Below are 9,484 nucleotides of genomic sequence, written 5' to 3'. Positions count from 1 at the left end.
CTTGACAGGCGGCTGTGTGATCAGAGCAGAACTTTCTATTCAGGCTATTGTTTCTATAAGTGGGGATTCACAAAGTCTTTAGAACTCTCTAAATGGGGTTTGGTTCCTGATCTTCAATACATTTCGTTTCCAATGATTATCTGAGAGTCTTTAGTGGATTTTTTTGCATGCTTCTCTTCTGAGCCTTTGAAGATTGTACTAAATAAATGTAAATAGATAAAATTTTCTAGCATTCTTTCTTTCTCATAACAGGTTACATGATCATATCTGAAACACAAACAGATACTAAAGGTGGAACTACTTTATGCAAATGCATTTGGTGGTTTGATTTTCTTCAATCTGGAATATACAAATAGAATATGCAGACATTAGTTGGGTGTAGTGTCACATGCCTGTGATCCCCATGATTGGGGAGGCTGAAGTGGAAGGATGTTCTAGGACAGCCTTAGCAATTTAGTGAGACCCTGTCTGTGTAATCTAGTAGATAATATATGCTGAATTGTACGCAATGTTTAGCTCAGAAAGTCTGTCTGGTAGAGAGTCCATGATTTCAATCCCTAATACCACCAAAAAATACATAATACATGCATATATACATACATTAAAAAGAACATGCTGACATCAACTGCTAGCCTGTGTCTAATCTCGTAAATAATATATGATGAATTATACACAATGTTTTAGCTCAGAAAGTACTACTGTTGTTTCTCCAAGTTCAAACAGAACTAACAAACAGCAGAGGGAGCTGGTGATTTGCTTTTGCAAGTGAGATTTGTGCTCATTCCAAGGGTCTACAAAATTTCTTGGCATATCATTTCCACCAAAAGGAAGGTAGGCATTCTTTTTTTTTTTTAATTTTTAAATTTGTTTTTGTTGTTGCAGATGAACAGAATGCCTTTGTTTTATTTAGTTGTTCTATGTGGTACTAAGGATCGAACCCAATGCCACACATGTGCTAGGCAAGCACTCTGCCACTGAGTTACAGCCCTTGCCCAAGGTAGCCATTCTTTATCAAGCTACCTGCAGACTGCAACATTTTCTTTTAGTTGTTTGTTTTCATCTGTGTTGTCCAGGAGAGTACTGTTGAACCCACATGGCCACTTAGAAACAAGACATATTTTGCAAATTTCTATTGTGTTCTGTCAAATTTGCATAATGAGCTGCCCCTCTTCCCTAACCAAAACATAACAAAACAGTAAATAACCTTGAATACCATGGCTACCTCTTGTGTTTGAACCATTAGGGGAACCTATGTTAAATTAACAAAAAAATATTGAACAGCAAGATATTTGATGAATGTATTGAACATTATTTTGCACATATTGAATGCTTGAAATTGAAGCCTGAATGTTTGCAAAATTCATAGGGATTATTTACATAAATTGATAAAAGTGTTTGTATATAAAGCAGATAGAATTATTTAATTCAGTTACATTCTATTGGTCATAATTATTTACTTTCATTAAACTTGAAATTTGCAGTACTTAGCTTCCAGATTTAGAATTTAGAACTTTGAAGAAAGAATTGTTTTTAAGATTACAGGAAGACCATGGTTTTGCTTCAAATATGACTATTCCTTTTAAGTAAATATGTAGGGATGGAGTCAGAAGAACTGGTTGGGGAAGTCTTTGATAAGAGGGGGGCTGGAGCTTTTATTGGGGAAAAACAGAATGCAAATCCTCACAGGAGGAGGCAGGGATAGTGTCATGTATGAGGGGAACAACAATTACCTCATGAGGTGGAAGCCAGAACGCAAAAGGTATGACTGGTTTCTCGAGAAATGAAGTCAACCTGACCAAGCCAGACCATGACTTCATGTATTTGTGTGTGTGTGTGTGGTGTGGCGCTGGGGATTGAACCCAGGGCCTTGTGCATGCAAGGCAAGCACTCTACCAACTAACTGAGCTATATCCCCAGCCTATGACTTTCATATTTGAAGAACAATTACAACTACAAAAACCCCCATGGACTATTGGCAAATTGCATCTCTCCTTCCCACTAGACCAAATGTGTCAGGACACTCTTTCAAACCACAAACCTTCAACTGAGGGGGTTTTCAAAGTTTTTGTTTTGGAACTATTTATTTATGGTACTAGGGATTGAATCCAGGGACACACTATCACTGAGCTACATCACCAGCCCTTCTGATTCTTAATTTAAGAGAGAGTCTTACCAAGTTGCCCACCAATTTAAGATCTTCCTGCCTCAGTCTCCTAAATCACTGGGATTTCCGGCGTGTGCCTGTGGATCTGACTACTCCTTATATCTTAAAAAATGACTGATCAAAGGCTCCAACTAACTGATAAGATAGTCTCTCTCAGACTATAAATAGCTTCCTCCTGGAAGCCTTCAGGTTGGATGAGGAGTTTTCCCAACTCTTGTTCAGGGTGTCTTAACGCAGGGAGGCAGCTTTTTGAAACCAGATTGGCCAGTCCTGGGGCATCAGATTTATGCTGATGAAAGGGGCCTGTGTCCTGTGCATAGAAAGCCATATCCAGAAGATCCACTCTCCCAGGAAGAACTGCAAAGGATAAAGAATTTAAAAAAAAAAAAAAAATGAGAGAAAAAGGGGAAGTATCAGAAAATTGCTAATAGTTGCCTAAAAGGAAGTCAGTTCCTATGCCAACATGGTAAAGATTTGGGCCTACGTTTTCTACTATTAGGCTCAGGATCTCTGTTCTAGTGCCTAAGTTTTTAAATCCACTTTGAGTTGATTTTTGTGCAGGGTGAGACATAGGGGTTTAATTTCATTTTGTAACATGTGGATTTCCAATTTTCCCAGCACCATTTGTTGAATAGGCTATCTTTTCTCCAGTGAATGTTTTTGGCACCTTTGTCTAGCATGAGATAACTGTATTTATGTGTGTTTGTCTCTGTGTCTTCTATTCTGTACCATTAGTCTTCATGTCTGTTTTGGTGTCAATACCATGCTCTTTTTCTTACTATCTCATAACTAACTCTAACATTAAAAATTAGTTAGCTGGTTAGCTGGGAATGGTGGCACAGGCCTATAATCCCAGTAACTCAGGAGGCTGAGGTAGGAGGATTGCAAGTTTGAGGCCAGCCTCTGCAACTCAGTGAAGCCCTATGCCTTTGAGATCTGTCTCAAAATAAAAAAGGGGGCTGAGGTTGTGGCTCAGTGGTGGAGCACATGCCTTGCATATGTGAAGACCTGAGTTTTATCCTCAGCACCACATAAAATACATAAATTAAATAAAGGTATCATGTCCATCTACAATTACAAAAATATTTAAAAATAAATAAATAAATAAAATAAAAAAGAGTGCACCTGTGTTCAATTCCCCCTACCAAAAGTAACAAAAACCAAAACCCAAACAATGCAAAACAAAATTAAAGTTATACTCTCCTAAATATTCTGAACATTAAAAATAAAGTATAAATACCTTTAATTAATTTATTGGAGTTATGGCTCAGCAGTACAACACTTGCCTAGCACATGGGAAGCACTGGGTTCAATCCTTAGCACCAAATAAAAATTAATAAATAAAATAAAGCCAGGTGTGGTGGCCTATACCTGTTATCCCAGCAACTCTGGAGGTTGAGATAGGAGGATCTTGCTGAGGATCTTGAGCCTCAGCAATGATGAGGAGCTTAGCAACTTAGTGAGACCCTGTCTCTAAATAAAATACAAAATACAAATTGTGGCTCAGTGGTTGAGTGCCCCTGAGTTCAATCCCCAGTACCCAAATAAATAAATAAATAAAAGGTATTGTGTCTATCTACAACTAAAAATATTTAAAAAAACCAATTAAAATCCCTAAACCTTATTGATGACGCAAAGGATTTATGTAAATTATACTTATTGATATATACTGTCTAAAAAAAAAAACTAAGAAATTAGAAAAATATTTTTAAAAAAAAATTATTTAAAAATTTTTTGTTATAGATGGACACAATACCTTTATTTTATTTATTTATGTGGTGCTGAGGAACTCAGTGCCTCACTCATGTGAGGCAAACATTCTACCACTGAACCACAACCCCAGCCCCCATATATTTATTCATTTAAAATAATGGAAAACTTTTTTTTAAAAAAAGGAAACATGTGGTATATGACTTTAAAAAAAAAAGAATTTCTTATTCCATTACAAATTTTAAGAAATTAAAAAATTTTCTTAAACCTATTACAAGTTAAGATATTTTAAGAAAAGTCACTTTTTAAAACAACAATTTGGGAGCTGGGATTATGGCTCAGCGGTAGAGCGCTCGCCTAGCATGGGCAGGACCCAGGTTCCATCCTCAGCACCACATAAAATAAAGGTATTGTGTTGTGTCCATCTACACCTAAAAAAATAAATATTAAAAAAATAAAATAAAACAACATTTTGTGAAGGAGTGATATTGTCTTATAATTTTACCAGTTTAACGTCAGTCTTAGAAGACCACTGAATTTTTATAAATGTCTCTGCATTCAATCTACTGTGATACCCCACCCATATCCCATAGCATGTGGAAAATTCCACTGTTCACTTGAGAGAAAGATACTGAAAGATAGTATCTTAATTTAATTATTAAAATAGGTATTTATTTATTGGTACTGGGGATTGAACCCAGAAGTGCTTTACCACTGAGCTGTATTTCTGGTCCATTTTATTTTTTATTTTGAGTCAGGGTCTCACTAAATTGCTTGGGGCCTCACTGAGTTTTCAGAGGCTGGCCTTAAACTTGCAGTCCTCTTGAGTCAGCCTCCTGAGTTGCTGGGATTACACTCTGTCACTTCTCCCAGCTAAATAATTTTTAATTTTAGAATTAAACCTAAGAAATTATTTTTTTAAGATCACATGATTCCATTTATTTTTTTAAGTTGCAGATGGACACAATACCTTTAATTAATTAATTTATTTTTATGTGGTGCCAAGCCCTCTACCACTAGACACAAACCCAGCCCCAAAGCTAAGAAATTCTTACTATGAACTCTAAGAAATGATTTCTTTTTTTTTTTTTTAATATTTTTAATTTTTTATTGTGGGTTGTTCAAAACATTACAAATTTCTTGACATATCATATTCCACACTTTGATTCAAGTGGGTTATGAACTCCCACCTTCACCCCATACACAGATTGCAGAATCACATCAGTTACACATCCATTGATTTACATATTGCCATACTAGTGTCTGTTGTGCTCCGCTGCCTTTCCCATCCTCCACCCTCCCCCCTCCCCACCTCTCCCCTCCCCTCCCCTCCTCTCTCTCTACCCCCTCCACTGTATAACCCTGAGGGTCTCCTTCCATTACCATGCAATTTCCCTTCTCTCTCCCTTTCCCTCCCACCTCTCATCCCTGTTAAATGTTAATCTTCTTCTCCTGCTCTTCCTCCCTACTCTGATCTTAGTTACTCTCCTTATATCAAAGAAGACATTTGGCATTTGTTTTTTAGGGATTGGCTAGCTTCACTTAGCATAATCTGCTCTAATGCCATCCATTTCCCTGTAAATTCTATGATTTTGTCATTTTTTAATGCAGAGTAATACTCCATTGTGTATAAATGCCACATTTTTTTTATCCATTCGTCTATTGAAGGGCATCTAGGTTGGTTCCACAGTCTTGCTATTGTGAACTGTGCTGCTATGAACATCGATGTAGCAGTGTCCCTGTAGCATGCTCTTTTTAGGTCTTTAGGGAATAGACCAAGAAGGGGAATAGCTGGGTCAAATGGTGGCTCCATTCCCAGCTTTCCAAGAAATCTCCATACTGCTTTCCAAATTGGCTGCACCAATCTGCAGTCCCACCAGCAATGTACAAGTGTACCCTTTTCCCCACATCCTCGCCAGCACTTGTTGTTGTTTGACTTCATAATGGCTGCCAATCTTACTGGAGTGAGATAGTATCTTAGGGTGGTTTTGATTTGCATTTCTCTGACAGCTAGAGATGGTGAGCATTTTTTCATGTACTTGTTGATTGACTGTATGTCCTCCTCTGAGAAGTGTCTGTTCAGGTCCTTGGCCCATTTGTTGGTTGGGTTGTTTGTTCTCTTATTGTCTAATTTTTTGAGTTCTTTGTATACTCTGGATATTAGGGCTCTATCTGAAGTGTGAGGAGTAAAGATTTGTTCCCAGGGTGTAGGCTCCCTATTTACCTCTCTTATTGTTTCTTTTGCTGAGAAAAAACTTTTTAGTTTGAGTAAGTCCCATTTGTTGATTCTAGTTATTAACTTTTGTGCTATGGGTGTCCTATTGAGGAATTTGGGGCCCGACCCCACCAACTGTAGATCGTAGCCAACTTTTTCTTCTATCAGACGGCGCAGAAATGATTTCAAAACATGTTTCTCTCCAAGTTTTGTAATTTATGTTCTATCTACGAGTAGTAACTGATTTTAAACCTGACTTTAATCCCACTTTTTAATAAAACCCACTTTTTTAATGGTTCTGTAAATAATGATATTTATAGTAAGTCAAGAATATTATTCCTCCTGCCTTAGCCTCTTGAGTCTCTGGGATTACAGGTACGTGCCTATTATCTTTTTCTTCCTTTTTTTTAAAAGATATTGGTTATTTAATTAGGTTCTTGGAAAGAAATTTAGAACACCAATTTGTAAGAATACATTCCATTTGTTAGAGCAAATGGATCACATGTAGCCCTTTGATTTGGGGTTAAATTTGTGAGTCTACAGCATTCTGATCAACCTTATGCTGCTCTGTAATCTCATATTCTCTTTCTCAGTGTCAAAGATGTCGTCACCTTCCTGGTGTCTGGGCTTCTGCAACTTCTTCTGGAAGTTGATGTTTTGGGATTTTCACGTTGCTATTATCAGTCTCTGTGGAGATGGTAATAACAAATTTCTGTTGTGTTCAACGCAGAGGAACTCAATTGAGAAAGATGTCCCATCACAAGTAGTAAGCCACTGCTCAGCCGCTTCAGGAACACTACTTTCTTGCCTGTGCAGCGCCTGGTAAGATGATCAGGATGGTCCAGGAGTGATGCTGGCTTGCAGTTTTCTCACATGCTGACTGAAGATTGGTTTGTTTGTTTGTCGTGGCTCAACAACTTAACCACTCTGATACCACCGTTCTTGTCACCGCGGGTTAGTTTTGTAACAGTAGCAAGGACCTTCTCCTCCTTCTTCTCAACCTTGGATTTAGCAGTGAAGTACTTTCTTTTGTACATGGTCTTTTGGGAATAAATAGCAGATCAGGAGTATCTGCCAATTCCTCCAACCAGGACAGGGTTTCAGCTGCAGTGGGGCTTCCCTTTCTTGGGTTTCTTCTCAGCCATTTCACTCGCCATCTTGCAAAAAGGGAAAGAGAACTAAGTACCCTCTATTATTTTATTAAGCAAAGCAGTCAAGTTTTACATAAAAAATCATTTGCTTAATATACTACTATTTAAAAAATTCTACAAGCAATAAAGAATATACACATTTACCAGCTAAACCATTTTTAAGTATACAGTTCAAAAGTGTTAAATATATTCAAAATTTTTAAATTATTGTTCAACAGATCTCTAGAATTTTCATCTTACAGAACTGAAATTCTAGCCAGGCACAATGGTGCATGGCTGTTAACACTGGCAACTTGGGAGGCTGAGGCAGGAAGATTGCAAGTGGTAGGCCAGCCCAGGCAACTTTGAGATCAGGTCTCAAAATAAAATATGAGAAGGGCTGGGAATGTAACTCAGTGGTAAAAGATGAGTGACTGAAATTCAACCAAGAGATTTTATTGGGGGGCTGCCTGAAGGGGAAGAAAGGAGAGAGAGAGCAGCAGCAGCAGTGTGAGCCTGGAATCTTCAGCTTAAGAAGGGTTGCTTTGGCCACACGGCAGGTTGACACAGGAAGAGGTGCTGATTGGCAGGGTGACTCAGGAACACGTGAGTGGACACTGTGTCCCTCAGGGATTGGTTGAGAAAATTTTTGACTTTGGCACCCTTTGGCTTGGCACCCTTCAGAGAGGAGGGGGAGGAGCGCGGGGTTAGGTGATGTTCTTCTCCAGAGACAGAAACTTAACTTCAGTGGAGAGAAACTGGATGGGGGAAACAAAACCAAAAGGCAAGGTCTCCCACACACTCAATAAGTGGCATATTGCCTACCAGTACCAACCTTGCACAAGGGTTCCAATATTTCCCCATACTCATTCCTTATTGCTATTTTTTTTTTTTTTGCATGGGTGTGAGTTATCTCATGGTTTTGATTTGTTTTTCCCTAATGACTGATAATGTTGAGCATCTTTTCATATGTTTGGACAGTTTTTTAAATGTTTATGTAATCCAGTGATAAACCCAGCTTAATTCCCTCTTAAGATTGGGAGCCATCTCGCCACAAAGGCATGAAAAGCTAATTTCGGCTTTACTATAAATTACTGTGATTTCTAAACTTGCTTAGAATGCCTACCCATGCCTTGAACTCACCCATGCCTGGCTTTCCCTGACCAGATAACAACCCCCTCTGAAACTTTAGTGGCCCAAATTCTGGCTTTCTCTGGCCAGATAAGGACCCTCTCTGAAACTCTAATGGTGCCTCATAAATCCCGTGCTGAGATCTACTTCTTGCCTTTGTGTTGTGCTTGTCAAAATTTTGTTATCTGTAAGTTCTCAATCCCTCCTTTGTGTAACTTTCTGGGCTATAAAGCTGCGCTCTGAAAGAGCTGTGGGGCTGTCTTTTGTTTCCACAGTTTTTGTTGGGAGAGGCAGCCTGGCTGGTCAAAATTATAAGCTTGCTTTAATTTGATTTCAGTTGGAGTCAGTGGTCTTTTCTTTGTGATGTGGTCTAACACCAGTTATCTATTTTTTACTTTTTTTCTTATTTACTTTTTGTCTTACCTTAAGGATCATTGCCAAGTCCAAGATAATGAACTTTTACCTCTATGCGTTCTTCTAAGAATTTTAGGTCTTACATTTAGCGCTTTGATCCATTTTGAATATGGTACAAGGTAAAAATCCAACTTAATTCTTTTGCATGTGTCTATTTAGTTTTCCCAATACAATTTATTTTTTTATTATTTTTTTATTGGTTGTTCAAAACATTACAAAGCTCTTGACATATCATATTTCATACATTAGATTCAAGTGGGTTATGAACTCCCATTTTTACCCCAAATACAGATTGCAGAATCACATCGGTTACACATCCACATTTTTACATAATGCCCTATTAGTAACTGTTGTATTCTGCTACCTTTCCTATCCTCTACTATCCCCCCTCCCCTCCCCTCCCATCTTTTCTCTCTACCCCATCTACTGTAATTCATTTAGCTCCTTGTTTATTTTCACATTCCCCTCACAACCTCTTATATGTAATTTTGTATAACAATGAGGGTCTCCCTCCATTTCCATGCAATTTCCCTTTTCTCTCCCTTTCCCTCCCATCTCATGTCTCTATTTAATGTTAATCTTTTCTTCCTGCTCTTCCTCCCTGCTCTGTCCAATACAATTTATTGAAAGATTGTTTTCTCCATTGAATAGTCTTGGCATTCTTGACAGAAATTATTGATCAGATATGTAAAGGTTCGTATTATACAGACATGTATTTCA

At 38.0% G+C, this 9,484-nt stretch overlaps 1 pseudogene; it reads right to left on the bottom strand.

The window, feature by feature from the left end:
- Positions 1–6,538: 6,538 nt before the first annotated feature.
- Positions 6,539–7,246, bottom strand: LOC124095242 (large ribosomal subunit protein eL6-like; annotated as a pseudogene).
- Positions 7,247–9,484: the final 2,238 nt, after the last annotated feature.

Source organism: Marmota monax, unplaced genomic scaffold (assembly GCF_021218885.2).
Source record: "Marmota monax isolate L192 unplaced genomic scaffold, Marmota_monax_Labrador192_F-V1.1 WCK01_AAM20220418_F8-fsc00043, whole genome shotgun sequence".
NCBI lineage: Eukaryota > Metazoa > Chordata > Mammalia > Rodentia > Sciuridae > Marmota > Marmota monax.
The sequence above is the reverse complement of the archived record's forward strand: the minus strand, read 5'-3'. Positions and strand labels throughout refer to the sequence as shown.